The sequence below is a fragment of the Pelodiscus sinensis genome, chromosome 5 (assembly GCF_052426305.1).
Source record: "Pelodiscus sinensis isolate ZL-2025 chromosome 5, ASM5242630v1, whole genome shotgun sequence".
NCBI lineage: Eukaryota > Metazoa > Chordata > Testudines > Trionychidae > Pelodiscus > Pelodiscus sinensis.
In genome coordinates, this window is record NC_143056.1 from 47,501,135 (window position 1) to 47,520,053 (window position 18,919).

The following is an 18,919-nucleotide window of genomic DNA, read 5'->3' on the forward strand; positions in this document are numbered from 1 at the left end:
GTCTTTTGGGGGGGGGGGGGAAGCGTGGCTGTAAGTTCCTAGTGAAAACCAGAGGATAGGCTCCTGGAAGCTAGATCTTTAGTGGCCTTTAGACACACACTAGGCATCTATCTGCATATTAAAGCACCTATAGACCTTTAAAAATCTGACCTCAGGGTCCAGATCCTCAAAGATTTTTAGGCCCCTAACTCTCATGGGCCTAAGTCACTTTTGATAATGGGACGTAGGTTCTCTATAAAGCTCAGCAAATCCATGGATACAGCATCTCATTTTTGTGGATACAGATGCAGATGAGGATATAAATTCTGTATCCATGCAGGGCTCTATTTATCTAAGCTCTAATTGACTACAGGCAGTCCCCGACTTATGCAGATCCGCCCGTGTACTCCAGGGCAAGAAAATCTGCTCCGCGTCTCCCTGGTCTGCAGACCAGGAAGACGCGGAGCAAAGCCGCGGAGGGGGTGGGGCTGCGGGGCAGCCCAGGCGCGCCTGGGCTGCCCCGCTGCCCCACCCCCTCCGCGGCTTTGCAAAGCCTCGGCGGAAGCCGGCAGCAGGACAGCCCAGAAGCGCCTGGGCTGCCCTGCTGCCCAAGCCCCTCCGCGGCTTTGCTCCTCATCTTCCTGGAGACCCCCCAGCAGACCAGGGAGACACAGAGCAAAGCTGGGGAGGATGCGGGCGGGACGGCGGCGCATCTCCGCAGTCCTGCCGTCCAGGTTTCCCTGGTCTGCTGGGGTGCAGCTAGTGCGCCCCCCCAGAAGACCAGGCTTTTCTCGCCTGGGGTAGAGCAGCTGGGGCTGCTGGGTTGGTCCTGCAGCGCCGCTCCTCGGCGCTACTGGACCAACCGGGCAGCACCCCAGCTGCTCTTCCCCAGGTGTCCCCAAGTAAGCTGCTGCTTAAACTGATCAGCGGCTGACTACAGGAAGCCCGAGGCAGAGTTGCTCTGCCTCGGGCTTCCTAGAATCAGCCGCTGATCAGTTTCAGCAGCGGCTGACTTGGGGACACCTGGGGCAGAGCAGCTGGGGTGCTGCCCGGTTGGTCCCTGCAGCGCCCCAGCTGCTCTGTCCTAGGCGTCCAGTTTCAGCTGCTGTTGAAACTGATCAGCGGCTGATTCCAGGCAGCCCAGGGCAGAGCAACTCTGCCTCGGGCTTCCTGTAGTCAGCCGCTGGTCAGTTTCAGCAGCGGCTGAATCTGGAAGCCAGTTCCGACTTACATACAGATTCAACTTAAGAACAAACCTACAGTCCCTATCTTGTACGTAACCCGGGGACTGCCTGTAATTCCAATTGGGTAGTTTTTTTAAAAAGTAGAAAATTGCTACAGATCAAGAACAAATTCTTTATAACACATTGTAAAAATATTACTCTGATCTTATTGCAACCTGTAAAATAGATTATGTAGTATAAGAACAAACTATAATTGGCTGAAGTGACAATAATATTGCAGGTTTATGTTCCCCCAAATATTAATACTCTGCCAAAGCACTTCATTAAATCTCAAGTTACATGCCAGAGTTGCACCATGAAAGAGTAAGATATTCTAAAAAATTATGTACCAAGTATTGGTTTATGAGACCTCACTTCACAAAAGAGTTATTTTTGTGAGCCTAAAATTCCATATCCACTAGATAGTTATAGTTCATATGAAGGTATTATATTTGGTTTCAGGATCTCCCTTGTGTTCTTTCTACATAAAATATTTTCTCAGGCTTCTTATGAAATCAGTGAAGCGAAGGCATTGTGGTTAATAAAACCTACAATTAAAAATAAATAAAGGTTAGAAAAATATATCCTGTTTCTTTATGAGAAAGTTGGAAATATTTGCCACATAGTTCACTAATTCAGTAATTTGACCAATCAGTTAAGCAATGTATGGTACTAAAAACCCAGGAGATAGTTAAGTTTGTAAAGCCTAATTCCAAATAGAATTCTTCCCTAATTTCAGTTACACTGTACAACACTCTGCCTTTCTCAGATACACCACTAAACCAGGACAGTGGTCCTGATCTTTCTACAGGCAGAAATCCCAAAATCAATGGAAGTTTTGCATGTAAAAGAACTCTGTTTCAGTCTATTTTGGTCCCTGCTTTTGCTCAGATTACTAGAGTTCTTACACAGCAGCCAGAGCAAGAATTAATTTCTTTCCTACTATAAAAGAGATTTTTCATTAAACAGTTTTTAAGTTCAAACTATACTATCATATAGGACTTAAGTAATGTTAACCTTCTAGTTTAATGCAAGTGAAACAAAATTGGTTGCATTATTTACAGATGGTTTTATTCAGCTCCTCTGCTAAAGAACACTCAGACTGGATAATTGGCTTCCTTATACATGCACAGTCGTAAATGAAGCTTAAAACATGGTCCTTTACACTGAACATAATTTGGAGGAAAAAGCATCCTAGACAGATGTCTACTCCATGGTTTATAAGAGTATGTGATACCATCCGCACTTTTCACAGCTCACCCCTTGAAAACTGGGAGATTGACAAAAGGCCCCAAACGTGAAGAGCATTCATTAAAAGATGTAAATAGCCAAGATCCGTGCTGTTTTGTTTCAATCTTCTTTATCCTGTTGAAAACAGGAAAGCCTCCTGTCATGCAGGCTCAGGGATTCTCAGGGCCCAATAAAGGTTAGTGACATTTTCAATTCATGTTTGTTTTCATTCTTCTAATCATGAACCCTGTGTCAGCCTGAGAAACCAGCTGAGCTTAATCCATAACCTTTTACAAGCGAAACATTAACTCACAGCATGTTCTGTTGTCTTTTTAAAGCAATACAAAAGGGGGGGAAAGCCACAATATACATGATAAAATACAGCAGCCAAATGTGAAGGTTATTTGAAAGCAGATACATTTGAAGAAAGCAAGATATTTCAGTAATTGAATTAATCATATTAAGATGTCATATCTGCTAGCTACTGCACAAGGGTATCTTTAGTACAGATAGCAATTGATTACTATTGACAAAAGACATAAATGAAAAACCATTGTATCTGCTTCAGAATTTATTGTATCAGATTTCCATATGACACTCCAGTTGTATGCATGTGTGTGTGTGCGTGTGTGTGTATATAGATATAGATATATTCGGTGAGATTTTCTCTTTTCTTCTATAAATTAACCAGACACTTTTTCTTACAGCTTCACACAATAAATGAGATATAGTTTGCTTTATACAGTATTTCTGTGCAATAATCTAGAAGTTACACCAGAGACTATAGACTGCATATTACAGCCCCTCCTTCCCCACTGTTAATACTGACTTATTTTACGGAAATCTAGCAAGATTTACAGAATAAAGATGGATAATTATTTCTCAGATCTGTATGAGGAGATCCACAAGCTATTTGAATCAGGAATAATAAGGAAGATAGAAATATAAGGAAATTAGATTTCAGGAAAGCAAACTTTGAATTAAGACATCTAGTGACTAAGAACAATGGGAGGAATTATTAGAATTTGTAAGCATGGAAGATAGCTAAGGAACCCTAAAAGACGGTATAATTAAGGTTCAATAGATATTTCCTCTGAAAAAAAGAATTCAAAGAACAAGTAGGCACCTATGTAGCCTTGTGAGTTACTGGTGAAAGATCTGATGCTAAAAAGGAACCTATAAAAGAAATGGAAAAGAGGAAGACAGCCAATCACAAATGCTCAGAGTCACTTACGAAGTGGACTACATCATCACAGCCTTTCTTTGGTCACACCAAGAGCAACGCCTTTGTTATTCCTCTGCTCAGGTCATGACCAGCTGTGTTACAGAGAACAGGAGCTACTCACATGATACATCTTCCTCCAGCAAGTCAGCAGGAACAGAACCAGTCCTAGCTCTGCCCCACATCATCAACTCCCAATTGTTGGTCAGATTTTCCAGGTTGTTGCACAAGAAGTTGTAAGCTGCACCAAAAAAAAAAAGGATGTAGAAAGTTATTCCTCTCTCTAGGGAAAGCAGGGGAGGAATTGTGATGAAGCTGCAATTCATTCTCTGCTCCTTGATGATTCAGCTACTTACTCTGAGCAGATTGTAAATTGTAATATTACCATTAATGAGTCAAAAGGGCTAAAGGGAACAAAAAGGGCTCTTGTGAATAAGCAGAAAGAAAATAAGTACTAAAGAAAAAGGAAGTCCATTAACAAATGAAGGGAAGAAAATAATGATGATTCAAAATGGGTAAGATAATAGATTATTTTATTTAAAAAAAAAAATCTGTGTCTTACTAGAAGAGTAGTTGGAACAATAAGGACCTAAGAAACGTCTAGTAAAAGTAGCTGTTGATAGGAACAGGTAAGCAAATATGGTAGGTGACCAGCCTGACTTAGCAGTGAAATCCTTGGTGAGCTTAAACCCAAAAAGGAAGCTTGCAAGAAGTGGAAACTTGGACTGATGACTAGGGAAGAGTACAAATATAGTGTTCAAGCATGCAGGGGTGTAATCAGGAAGGCCAAAGCGCAATGTGAAGGGTAACAAGAAGGGTTTCTACAGGCATGTTAGCAATAAGAGGGTGATCAGGGAAGGTGTGGAACCCTTATTGAATGAGTGACAGATGATGTGGGAAAAGCGTAAGTACTCTATGCTTTTTTTGTCTGTCTTCACAGACAAGGACATCTTCCAGACAACTGCACTAGGCAACACAGTATGGGAAAGAGACAGGCAGCCCTTGGTGAAGAAAGAACAGGTTAAGAACTATGTAGTAAAGTTTGATATATACAAATCTAAGGGGACAGATCTAATGCATCCGAGGGTACCGAGGGAGTTAGCTGATGGGATTACAGAGTCATTGGCCATTATCTTTGAAAACTCGTGTCAATCTGGGGGAGGCCATAGACAATTGGAAAAAAGGCAAATGTAGTGCCCGTCTTTAAAAAGAGAAGGACAATCCAGTCAGCCTCATCTCAGTCCCTGGAGATCCTCAAGGAATCCATTTTGAAGCACTTGGAAGAGAGAGGAAAGTGATCAGGAACAGTCAACATGGATTCGCCAAGGGCAAATCAAGCCTGACTCTGTGAATATGGGGAAGGCGATGAATGTGATATATCTTGACTTTACCAAAGCTTTAGATACTGTCTCCCACAGTATACTTGCCAGAAAGTTAAGGAAGTATGGATTGGATAAATAATCTGTAAGGTGGATAGAAAACTGGCTAGATTGTTGAGCTCAAAGAGTAGTGATCAATGGCTCAATGTCTGGTTGATGGTCAGTGTCAAGCAGAGTACCCCAGCGTCAGTTCTGGGGCCAGTTTTGTTCAACATCTTTATTAATGACCTGGATGAGGGGCTGTATTGCACTTTCAGCAAGTTCACAGATTACACTAAGCTAGGGGGAGAGAGGGATATGTTGTAGGGTCCAGAGTTACCTAAACAAACTGGAGGATTAGGCCAAAAGAAATCTGATGAGGTTCAACACGGACAAGTGCAGAATCCTCCACTTGGAACAGAAGAATCCTAAGCATTGTTACGGGCTGGGGGCTGACTGGCTAAGCAGCAGTTCGGCACCTTTAGGACCCAGGGGTGCTGGATTATCAAATATGCCGGACTATCGGAAGGGGGGGCTATGAGGGGTCTAGGCTGGAGTGGGGTGGGGGATATGGGAGGTAGCACTGCGGGACCAATCCAGCATCACCCCAGCTGCTCTGCCCCAGGCGTCCCCAAGTCAGCCGCTGCTGAAACTGACGAGAGGCTGACTCAGGGAAGCCCGGGGCAGAGCAGCTCCAATTGTCTGGCTGCCTGGAGCACTTCCAGGTTCCAGGTGGTGCCAGACTATCAGGAGTGCCGGACCACTGGATACCAGACAACTGGAGTTTTACTGTATTCCCCTTTATTCAGCACTAGTGAGGCTATATCTGGAGTATTGCATCCAATTCTGGGGCCCCTATTACTGGACAGATGTGGACACGGAGAAAATCCAGCAGAGGGAAACAGAAATTATTAGGGGGCTGGAGTACATGACTTACAAGGAGAGGCTGAGGGATTTGGGCTTATTTAGTGTACAGAACAGAAGAGTGTAAGTGGGAAGGGGATTTGATAGCAGCCTTTAACTACCTGAAGAGGGTATCCAAGGAGGATGGAGTCAGGTGTTCTCATTGGTGACAGATGACAGAATGAGGAGCAATTGGTCTCAAGTCGCAGTGTGGGAGGTCTAGATTGGATATTAGGAAAACTATTTCACTAGAAGGGTGGTGAAGCACTGAACTGGGTTACCTAAATTGGTGTTGGAATCTCCATCCCGAGAAGTTTTTAAGCCCTGGCTGGGATGATTTAGTTGGGATTGGTCCTGCTTTGGGCAGGGAGTTGGACTTGATGGCTTCCTGAGATCTTTTCCAACCCTATGATTCCATGTAAGAAAATACATTAAATATTTCAGCATAATGTATTAGCTGATCTACATGCTATGCACTGTAGGATGTTAGAGAAAATTAATTATAATAGTATGTGATAAGAGAATTAGGTAACAAATTTATTCTGTTGCTATTATAATTTAAGAATCATAAATTGGGGCCATACAGAATAACAGAAGAAAAGTAAATGCTCAAAAAGTTATCCTGACACTAGTGATAGCCTGCTTTGAATCTAAATTCCATTTCTAGAAAAAAATCAGGATTGGCCAGATTGAAGCCTATCCTGCACACCAGCACAAGGGAGCAGAGGGAGTCTGCTTCTGCCTGTGTTCAGGAAGAGATGGTATGCTTCACTGGCACTATCTCCCCTCATTCATATGGGCAGGCACTGGGTAGAGTCTTATTTCTACCATCTCCCTCACAGATAGCTGGTGGCATAGTTCCATTAGCTCATCAGCAAGGGTATGCTGCAGCAGGTGTAAACCTGTCACCGTTTATTCCTTCCCTCGAGCAGCAGGTAGACCAAGATGGAGAGCACAACTCCTCCCCAGGTCACCATCTTCCTCCTGGGGCACAGCAGGGACAGCCCAATACCATGGTGCTTGTTACTCTGCTCAGACCACACACTAACAACATAGCCTAGACTCTAGGCCCTAGAGCAGGGATTCTCAAACTGAGGGTAGCAAGTTTATTTCGAGGAAGTCACAGGTGCATGCATGAAGCAAAGATATATTTAAAATATATCATTGACATTAGGCATGTTAGAAAATTGCACAAACCTTTTCATCACAATGTAGTGTAGTTACTTCAAAAAGTATTGTAAAAATAGAATGCAGCTAAACAAATATATATTTGTATTTCACCGCTAAGGAAATTGGACTCTGGAGATTGTAGGATCATGCACACAAGTTTCTTACCTAGAGACTAAAAGGTGGGACTGAGACAACATTAGAAGTACTGATTGTTCAGCAGTGGAAGAGCTGCATTAAACCACATAACACTGAGATGGGGGGAAAAGTAATTTACTATTTAATACAGGCAGGGGTGGCATTAGTGGGAGTTTGCAGGGGCTATAGCCACCTTAAAATTTGTCTTAGCTCCTCCTCCCAATGCAAACATTTAGAAGTAAGGGTGGCATGGTATGGCACCCTTATTTCTGGTGTTCAGTGCTGCTGGTTGTGGTGGTGGCACTGTCTTCAGAGCTGGGTGCCCAACCAACAACCACCTGTCTCTGGCTGCCCAGTTCTGAAGGCAATATCTGGTGCCAGCAACAGCGCAGAAATAAAGGTGGCAATGTGGTGCTAACAAGGCTGCTGTGAAAAGTAATATTTGTAAAAAATATTGTTTGTTAATATCACTTTTCGCAGCTTCCCCACTAGCTAGCAAGTCTGCTATGAAATCTACACTGGTAAGTCTCCACTAGGAATGTAAAATCCCCATTTAATTGCTAACTGAATAAAGGGGACCAGCAGGGGGCTCTCCAGTCCAGATGGAGTGACCCCCCTGCACTGCAGGCAAGAGCTGTTCTGACCAGGACGTAGGAGCAGCCCCTGCCTGCAGTGGGCCAGAGCACCCCACCGGCAGGCGCTGCTCTAACATCCCAATCAGAGCACCTCCTGCCTGTGGGGTACTTGGGCCTGCTGCTGACAGAGGCTGTTCCGGGTCTGTGCTACATCTGCTGTGAAAAGTGATACTGACAAAGTTTTTCTTCCCTTCATGAGCACCATTTATGAGGAGATGGGGGACAGTACCCTTCCTCCCAAATTTGAACCCCTTGATTTCACATTTGAGGTCTGCTTAAAGCTTCAAGCCCTGGTTCCAAAGGCAGCTCTGAACTGCAACAGAGTTTGAGCTGCTTGCAGCTTTTCCTTTGCGAGAGAAAGATGGGGATGGAGTAAGTCATGTGTGAGGACACAGAGGCATGAGGGGAATGGGGGCAGAGGGTGGGAAGAGGGTGGGCATCTGGGGAAAAGAGGGCAAAGGGGGCAGAGGCAGGTAAGGGAAGGAGGAGGCACCAGGAGGGTGCAGGGCTAAGAGAAGGTGCAGGTGCCAGGGGATTCTGGGGGTGAAGCAGAAGGGCAGACACCTGCAGGGAAGGGACCAGCACCAGAGGAGAGAGGCAGGGCAGGTGTGTAGAGGGAGGTGTTAGGAGAGGGGATGAGGAGGGGTAGCTTGCATGATCAGAGTGGGGCTATTAGAGGAGTGGGCATAGGGAGGAGAGAAGGGCTGATGGCAGGAAGGGTGAGGGCAGGAGTCAGGACAGCAGAGGAGGGTGAGGAGTTGGGGGCAGCAGGCACCAGGAGAGCTGATGGAGCAAGGAGAGGAGACATGGCAGCAGAGAGAAAAGGTAAAGGTTTATAAAATATTTATTAATAACTTGGGTGCCACAGTGACACATCCAAACAAGCCACATGAACTCAGCACTGCTGCACAACACAAAATTCATTCTGCTCATGGGAGGAAACTCTTAGGCTATGTCTACACTGGTAGCTTCTTGTGCAAGGGTTCTTGTGCAAGAAGTCTTGCGCAAGAACATCCACATTGCCATGTGCGAGCTGTGCTTTTGCGCAAATGCATCCATGGCAGTGTGGCTGCTCTCTTGCTCAAGAAAGCTCCCCTGCCGAGCATACACACTGCCCTCTTGTTCAAGAGAGCTTACACCTGTTAGAAAAGAGCATAGCTCTTGCGCAAGACGCCCTCTCTTACCATGCCATACTGTAAATATCCTTGCGCAAGAGCAGGAGGACAGTATGGATGCTCTGTGGGTTCTTGCACAAGAACGGCTGTATTTGCACAAGAAGCTGCGAGAGTAGACATAGCTTTAGAGGGAACACTTCTCCCAGCCTCTCTGCCCCCGAGTTAATGTCACACACATTGGGTTAATGCAATTGCAGGATAGTTTCATGAGGGGGGCGTGGTGGGGGCCAAACTCATCCCTGTTGGTAGGAGGATGGTGGGAATAGTCCTTCGACTATTCACCTTTTACTTCTGGTCATGTGTCCATCTTGCCCCGAGCATGTTACCTCCAGAGGCCTGGTTAATGGGGGTCAGGGGCGTGGTTAATGGGGCACCACCAAAAATTATACAAACCTGCCTCCCGGGGCTGGGAATGGGCAACAGGGGATGGATCATTTGATGACTGCCTCTTCTGTTGATGCCTTCTGAAGCACCTGGCATTGGCCACTGTTGGAAGACAAGATACTGGGTTAGATGGACCACTGGTCTGACCCAGTATGGCCATTCTGATCATATATAGAGCCCAAATGTATCTGCCCCCTGCTGTAACCCACTAGACCCCACTCCACTGCCAGAGATGAAATAGAGCCCAGGAATCCTGACACTCACTCACTCACACTCTCTCTGCAGTTAGTAAGAAAGTAAAACTATATATTAAAATTTTAAGGCTAAGTGGTGTCCCTTAAGTGACTTGCCATAAGATGTCAGAACATGTTAATATTAGAGCTGAGCGAGTCTAATATTTAATTTTTTCGTGTATATAGGAATTAGATACAGCGCTCCTGTCAGCTAATTGCTAAGTTATCTGCCAAAAAAAATTTAAAATGTTCCAGTGCCTTACTAGCTCTACAAAATGATGATGTGTGGGGGGCGGGGGGGAGGGAAGGTGAATGGAGTCATTCCCTCTCCCCTCACACACACACACCCCGCCCATTTGCTGCTTGGCTTGCACTGAGCATGCTCAGTAACACTGCTGAAGCCACTGTCCTCATCTGCCCTTTCCATTCCCTCACTCTCTTCCCCTTTCTAACAGCAGGGCATGCACAGGTCCACCCCCTCCTCACCAAAATCTGGAAAGGCACCCCTGTTCCTCATCCTAAGTAATAGGATGAAATTTAGCATGTAAAATAGTGTTACTTATAAAAATAAGGGGAGTGGCACCTAGAGGCTTGCTGTTTGAAAGGGGTCACTGATACTGAAAGTTTGAGAACTACCAGTCTCTCAGATAGTGGAAATATGAATAATAAGCAGTATGGGTATATAAAGCTGAAAACCTGACAAACACTTTATGCCTGTTTTAACAGAAGTACAAAATTATTGCAGGAAGAAAGGGCAAAGGTGTAAAATAGTGGAATTTCAGAAAAATAAATCTCAGGATCTTATCTGAAAAATTCAAATTGCTTTTAGGCAAACTCAGTGCCCAACCAGCAGCATTACTGTGCCATCTGTTGCTTTCTGACTGCTGGGCCAAGAATCTCAAAGATTCTGCTTTACTTCTCCCCCTCTGACAGCTTCCTCCCACCCCTAAAACAGTAACACATTGCCAAGTGATGCATTCTTTATACCTATGAGTAAGCTGAGCTCTAACAAGGTTCTCTTCACTGGTTAGAATAGGGTGGGGGCTGATGGGGGTGGGTAGCTCTGGTCTTTAGCATACCATTTATTTCATTACAACTAATTTGGTTGATATTATCAACATTATTATGCTGATAGTTGTTTCAACTCAAACTAATTTAATTGATAGAATTCTGTGTCCTTGCTATTATATGAGACAATTAGCTCTCATTAGTTCACATTTCACTCATTTTCTACTGACTGATTGCACTACATACTGATACTTGCTAATATCAATATGTAATGCAATCAGTCAGAGGAAAATGTTGGTACAGTACAGTATCTCTAAAAACGATCACATTTATCATTCTGATTGTCCTCAAAGTACCAATATTTTCCTATAATTTAATGGTTTCATAATCTAATATTTTGTATTAATAACAATCTTTGTAAGGTCAAATACTTAATCACATATGGATTATACAGCATTTAATTAATGAGAATTGCCATTTATTAATACATTGCAGATGGTACATTTCTATTGTCAAGTATAACCTTCAAATAGAAATCAGACTGAGGTTTGACTTAAAGACTTTTTGCTTCTCTTTCCCTATTTCCTCAGTTTTCTTCTTGAATTCTAAGCTTTTTTTTGTATTCTATTGTTAAGGTCCTGCTGTAACCATATGGAGAGCCTTAGAAAAGCAAGAACATGCAGCTGATGCTTTGTAGAAGAGGTGAAGAGGTTACTCGAATTGTGCTACTGTTAATTTGCCCTTTAAGCATCTACAGCAGGGAGTCTATAATGGCAAGAACCAAAGCACAGATTTGTCTATCAGATTATTACGTCAGAAATGCTAAAGATTCAAAAGAAAGAAAAGGGCAAAAGGCTTTTTGTAACCAATTTAATATAATCCACCGAGCTTTCATTGGGGCCCATTTGTAAATGCTCTGCTAGCTTTTTCAAATAAAATGCAAACATACATACCTACATTTTTCCTTAAGTATTTTTATATTACAGATGTGAATTCGTTCATATGTTTTATAAACACTACACTTTCAGTCCTTGGATTTTTCATGAATTATGAAACATGTCAATACTGAAGTACAGATCATTCTGCAAAAAATAATGGCACCACACATTCTGTACTATTCTTTAGGGTTGAGCCCCTCAATAATAAATGTATTTAACAGCCTATACAGCTAGTCTCAAACAAGATCATAATCTTTAAAAGAGAGGTGTTTAATATTGGAAATGTAAAAAAAAAATCCCATAAAAACAAACAGTGCATAGTTTGGGATTGTAAAAATTCAAAATAATTCTTTTCTAAAGAGAAAATCCAAATTAGTTTTGCTATGCTATATTCTACACTGAATAATGGCAGAGGATATTTAAATACCATAGTTACTATAATAATCCCTGTTTGAACTATGGCTTCCCTGAACTGGGCTAAGCCTTTAGATAGAAACTAATTGCTACAAATACTAATTTTCAAGTCCCTTTTGTTTCTTATTGTAGGCACCTCTGGATGCAGAAGGTACCCAATTAGCAGAATTCATGGTCCTGATTGTGTATTGTGGGGCTGGTGTGTGAAAAGTATAAATACTGTTGATTACTATTCCACTATAATGGTTGAATTTTTTGATTGCTTAATAAGGCCATCTATTCTGCATCAGGCACTGGCAAGGCTGTTGGTGAAATCAGTTAGGTCACTTTTTCTGGTCAGAATAGCAGGAGGAGCCTGGTGCTGGTAACAGATGACTAAAGACATAATTACAGGCTATTTAATCACATCTGTTTCCCCACTTAACACTGTTTGCTCAAGTTACATGTAGTTAAAGAAATCAAAAGGAAAATAATGGCAAAGACAGTAAAAATTACTATTAAATGGTTAAAACTCTAGGGTTTGTTATAATTAGAGAAAACAGAGTTTACAGTAATTTTAAAAAGGTACTAATTTATATTACTGAGCTTCTATACACACACATACACTCTGCAAGGTTAGTTGTTGCTGGTTGCATAGTCCATGTCCATGCATAGTCTTTTAAATACCTATTTGTATAACACAAGTGCTTGAATTTTTTAAAAAAAAGCATAGCAAGATTAATATTCTTTGTATATTAAAGTTATTTGTTTGTGCTCATCCAATATTATAATGATATGTCAAGTTAAGTAACTCTTTTCATGGTTTGTGATTAACAGCTAATCCTATAAATATACCCTCTATTAAATGGCAATCAGAATAGCAGAAACCAACTGACTTATCTGTGTATGCCACTCCATTCAACTGGGATACTATTTTCAGCCCTTTATCATTCCAGGTACAGTTCCACAGTCAGTCAATAACGTACCTCTGCTTCACAATCAAATACAGGGATAAAACTAAGAGATATGTAACTGCTTACGAGATGTCAAATCCATGTTGCATGCATACATAATCATATCAGTGGTAGACACAGGGATAGCTGTCTCTGTTTGCCGCCACATATCATATATATATAGTAGCCCAATGTTTGGGTATGTCTACACTACAAAGTTAATTTGAACTAACAGATGTTAGTTCGAATTAACTTTGATAGGCACTACACAGGCAAACCGCTAGTTCGAACTTAATTCGAACTAGCGGAGCGCTTAATTCGAACTAGGTAAACCTCATTCTACGAGGACTAACACCTAATTCGAATTAAGTAGTTCAAATTAAGGGCTGTGTAGCCATTTCATTCGAACTAGTGGGAGGCTAGCCCTCCCCAGCTTTCCCTGGTGGCCACTCTGGGCACCACCAGGGAAACTCTTCTGCCCCCTTCCCGGCCCCGGAGCCCTTAAAGACTGCCAGCATCCAGCCAGCAGACCCTGTACTTGGCACGGCATGAGCCAGCCACCCGCTGCCACCCAGCCCTCCGCCTCTTCCTGGGACCAGGCTGGCAGCTCCCAGGAGCCTGCCCGGGGCCGCAAGAGGCGGGCACCCGCCTGGTCTAGTGCGGACATCATGGACCTCATCCACGACCTCCACACTAGGCACAGAAAGTGGCCGTCTAGGGCAGGATAGCTACCAGCCTGGCCACCTAGGAGCAGGTGTGCATGAAAATCAAGGTGGTCCAGTGAGACCCCCGACCCTGAGCCCTGAGCTTAGAACAGCCACACTGGGTCAGACCAAAGGTCTATCTAGCCCAGTAGCCTGTCTGCCGACAGCGGCCAACACCAGCTACCCAGGAGGGGATGGACCGAAGACAATGACCAAGCCATTTGTCTCATGTCATCCATCTCCTGACTTCCAAAACAGAGGCCAGTGACACCATTTCTATCCCCTGGCTAATACCACTCCATGGACCCAGCCTCCATGAATTTAGCTAACTTCTCTTTTAACTCTGTTATAGTTCTAGCCTTCACAGCCTCCTGCAGCAAGGAGTTCCACAGGTTGACTATTTGCTTTGTGAAGAAGAACTTTCTGTTATTAGTTTGAAGCCTGCTACCCATTCCTTTTCTTTGGTGTCCTCTAGTCCTTCTATTATGGGAACTAATGAAGAACTTTTCTTTATGCACCCTCTCCACACCACTCATGCTTTTATAGACCTCTATCCTGTCCCCCCTCAGTCTCCTCTTTTCTAAGCTGAAAAGTCCCAGTCTCTTTAGCCTCTCTTCATAAGGGACCTATTCCAAACTCCTGATCGTTTTAGTTGCCCTCCCCTCTCCCACCCTCTCTCTTCCCCTCTCCTACCTCCTTTTCCCAGTCTCCCCGAGTTTTGTTAAATAAAGAGAGTTTCTATTTATGAACACGCGTGTCCTTTATTTTATACATCAGGAAGGGGGGCTAGGGAGGGGTAAATGGAAGGAGGTGAGGGAGGAATGGGGTACGAGCCCCCGATGGGGAGGACTGGGGTGGCTCTGCGGGCTCCTTGGGGTGGAAGCTCTCCTGCAGCCCCCCAGTTGACCCTCCCCAAGATGGCAGCCTGCAGCAAGTGCAGCCGGTCTGATGGCCAAGTGCTGTGATATGCCGAGTGTGGGCATTCAGGGCACTCCAAGACAGGACTGCTTTGCTGTCCCTCATAGAGTTAGACAAGCAAGCGGGGAACCCCTGAGAACTGTCTGTCCGGGGTGGAGGTCGGGACTCTTTAAGCACAGCCCTCAGCTAGCCTGAGACAGCAGCTCCACACTCTAAGTCCTAATCTGATGCCCTGTCGGCACTGCTTCCGGCCATCCTTAACCTCGGTTCAGGGTCCACTCAATGTGGACATGCTAGTTCGAATTAGCAAAACGCTAATTCGAACTAGTTTTTAGGTCTAGATGCACTAGTTCGAATTAGCTTAGTTCTAATTAACTAATTCGAATTAAATTAGTTTGAATTAGTGCTGTAGTGTAGACACGCCCTCAGAGTTTGTAACGCTGAAATTCTGGCTGTTCCTTCTGGGCGGCACTGTTGCTGAAATGCTGGCTGTTCCCTCCGGGCGGCGCTGTTACCTGAGTCACGTCCTTTGCCTCCCACTGTGGCGCTCAACTGACTTCTGCGCCGCTCATCCGGGCCACCGCAGGGGAGCCCAAATGGCCGCTTGCTCTGCTTGCTCCCCCACGGCATCCCAGCTGAGCGGTGCAGAAGTCAGCTGAGCATCACAGCGAGAGGTGAAGAGGGGTGGGGCGGCAATGTACACAGCCAGGGGATGGGGCCTGGACAAGTGTGCATCCCCAACGGAGACAGAGGAGAGCGGAGAGAGAGTGAGAGGCAGGGGGAGAAGAGAAAGAGAGAGACGGAGAGAGAGGCAGAAGGTGGAGGAGAGCTGAGAGAGAGAGGGGGAGGCAGTAGGAGGAGGAGAGAGAGAGAAAAAGTGACACGGAGCGAGAGACCGGAGGCTCAGGAAAGAAAACCGATGTGAAGGAGAGACCTGAAAATCCCGTCTTATGACAGGCTAATTGGCTGGTTGTATATTAAATGTAAAATGTATGCCATGTACAGTAGATACAAATACATACACATAATACACTTCAACTTTTTATCAGTGTGTAACCCCCAAGCAGAGCCAGCCCAAGCTACGGGCTGACCGGGCTACCGCCTGAGGCGCCCCATTGTAGGGGGGGCTGAGCGGGGCTAATGCGCATGCCACGGGCACCGGGGGCCCAAGGGCACCGGGCACCTGGGGGCGGGGCCACACATGAGCCGCACTTCCGGGGGCATCACCAGGGCCCGGGGCGCATGAATGGCTCGGGCCGGCTCTGCCCCCAAGGAGATTACCTAGATTTCTGGGGCTCTGTCTGCTGGCAGCTCAGGAAGAGGCACTCTGTCCCTGGTAGGGAGGGAGAGCCAAGACAAACTCAGAGTCTGTCCGGCAAAAAATAGGGAGTGAGATGCCCCTCCCAGGGAGTTCAAGAGAGGGGAGAAGCCATTTGTTTTATGAGTCAGTCTGGAGCCAGCCAGGGCAAGGGCAGGACTGGTTTTGTGGGGAGCTGGTAAGCCCCAGGCCTGCATGAATGGTCCCCCCTGAGAACTAGCTTCTAGGGACCTGAAAGCAAGATCCCTCAGCTGGGTTTTCCTTCTCCACTGATGAGTCCCAGTTTGTAGAGTTTGCTGGGGAACTTCCCCAGCCAGGCTGAGTTAGCCTTCCAGCTCCCTGGGTGAGACCAGTCACCACATGGTCAGCTCTGCTCTGCCAGCTAGTTCAGGACTGCTGCCTGCTGTGTGTGTGTCTGGGCACTGGCCTAGAAGACTACAGCTTGGATTTTAGTACAGTTGTGTAATCTGCACCTTGAGCCCTGCACCCTTTTGTGGTGAGGGGAAATCCTGGGACTGAAGCAGCCTGATACCTGCCTGAAGAGGATCCCTGCTAGCAGAGATCAGCCCTCTGCAGTGACTGAGGAGTCCAGAGTCATCTCTGAACCGGAGGATCAGTCATGGAGTTTGTGAGTGCACCATCTTTTAGTTAGTCAGTCAGTCAAGACTGGGGACCCCCTACTACCTGAACTGTGTCCTCAAGCCAGGGAGTAAGGGTTTGGGATTTTATAACCTGCTGCATATTAAACCTGTGGAGGGATTTACCACCTTCTCCCACTTGTGAGTCCTTTGGGCTGTACTGAACCCAATCAGCCACACTGCTAACCCATTGCAGAGAAGAATTTTGTGGTCATAGGTAATCAAGGGCCCCAACAAAGTACATGTATCAATGGGACACTAATCTTACATTTGCTACACCATGTCACATGACTGGGGAAGTCACAGGTATTAGCAGTGTGGGCACCCGTGAACCTAAAAATAGTGTTTTACCCTGTTATAATTGTTTCCTGTTTAATGTAATTATTGTGTTGAATATATTGTGTGTGTTTGTGTTATTTTTTGGAAATCTCCAACTATCTGGCAAGTAAGTGGGGATTACTCTGTGGTTAGAATTTTCCTCCCAAATTGCCCTGGTGACCCTGCCAGGAAGGAGTGAGGGGGGTAGAGGCACCGCCAAAAAAATTCATAGGAAAAAATAAAGAAGATACACCCTGCTGAGTGTATGGTGGGATCCAGAAGAACCCAGACCTGTCCACCAAAACATGTAAGCAGATTGGCATTAAAGAAGATAACTGGGTGGAGAGGGGTGCTACAAGTATAATATAAGTAATTTACTATATAATATATAGGCATTATTATTATTAAACATTACTATGCATATTATAAAATAATCTGTATTGCATTTTAATATACAGTAAAACTGGGAGCTCTATGTACTACTGCAGTATGATATTATATAATAGTACCATATTTATATCTTTCAGAACAAGAAGTGAGTTGGGGAAACATAAGGATTCTTTTTAGCATAAAAAGGAGAGGTTGAAGAGAGTCTAATGAACTCACAAATTAAGCTTAAGTGGCCTTTATTTAAAAAGAGTTTCAGAAAAGAAAAAAGCAATACAATGGACTTAAGATGAGCTACTAAAAGAGGGATTGCCCCCAAAATATGCCAGCTCTAGTTGTGATGGTAAGAGTGCCTACAAGCCACTTGGCTTTAGAGGTTATTTTCCAAGAAATCTCATGACACCTCCAATTGATGTCCTTAAAATATCAACCCACTCTTCCCCAAACCCAACCTACTTATTCCCAGCTCAAAACTGAACAAATGATACTCATCCTGCATTGCCATATTTTCATACTGCAAGGCACTGGATAAGAAGTCAGCTATTCGCATGTCAGTCACTTTTTTGAAATGTACATCTACATACTGTAGCATTTTCACAATAGTGACCAGCATGCAAGAAACCATTTAGGTGCCACATCAGGAGTTTTGGGTCACTTTTTGGTCAGAAAGTTTCTTATCCTTGAAAATACTGGTCAGACTTTTCACATGGAAACTCTATTTCAAGACATTCTATAATAAACCCTCTGCAGTTCCTCCCTGAGAGAATGGGAGTCCTTGAACCCCAAACCTCTGTCCCAGCCCTGGGACATTCATTCCCAGCCTAACCCCAGAGCCCACACCCCCAGCTGGAACCATCACACTCCTGCAGCCAGGCTTGAGGCCCCTACAGCACTCAAAAGCTCTTGGCCCCACCCCTGCCATGAATTTTGTTATGTGCACCAATACAAAGGGGATGTGTCACTGCTAATAATAGACAGATGGAGCAAGCCCTATAGTCAGGGGCTGTCTGGCCCCTACCTCATCTTATGAGGTCTATGCACCCATATATGTAGTTCCTCTCAAAAAGAATTCCTTGTGGTTGACGTGTCCTCTTTATCCACAGTGATATTCTTATTCTATTAAAAGAAACCAGCACTGGGAAACTGTATGGAGGGCCATGTACCAACGCATGATCCTTGTGTTTGTATCCCTCAGTGTGTGTATCCACTGATGAGGTATGTGGTCCATATGGAGAAAAAAGGGGTTCCCCAGCACGTAGTAGAGCAAAATTTCAATGGCCCACTTCATGGCCAATGCTCCCTTTTTGATCGCAGCATAAGTTCCTTCACGTAGGAAGAGATTTTGGCTTCAATAAGAAGTGAAATTAAGACAGTGTGCCTACTCCAGCAAGAGCTGACTAAACTCTGGCAAAAGCTGGATGGGGTGCTCTGCTGAGAGCCGGCTGGCAAGCAGCACAGCTTGCAGTGCACTCTCCCAGATGGGTTTCTAGTGCAGGGTGGTGCTGGCACCCTGATGCAAGCAGCCAGGTGAGGCCAGAAGGGTAAAGAGGCCAGCTGGGGCATACTGTAGGGGAAGCATGCATGCTCCCAGCTGGGCTACTGGTGCATCTGCATCTGTCCTGCTGCCCCCTAAGTGGACACCGGGCAGCACATGTGTTGTCCATGTCATGTGCTGTGGCCTGCGACCCCTAAGAAGA

General features: G+C 44.9%; 1 long non-coding RNA gene across 1 annotated transcript in view; it reads right to left on the reverse strand.

Annotated features, from left to right (window-relative positions):
- Positions 1–1,962: 1,962 nt before the first annotated feature.
- LOC142829111 (uncharacterized) overlaps positions 1,963–18,919 on the reverse strand; it is a 96,778-nt gene continuing 79,821 nt past the window's right edge. The window contains exons 3-5 of the long non-coding RNA XR_016349626.1: positions 9,424–9,516; positions 3,779–3,895; positions 1,963–2,567 (exon numbers count right to left, since the gene is read on the reverse strand). This is a non-coding gene — a long non-coding RNA (uncharacterized LOC142829111). The remainder of the gene's footprint in view (positions 2,568–3,778; positions 3,896–9,423; positions 9,517–18,919) is intronic.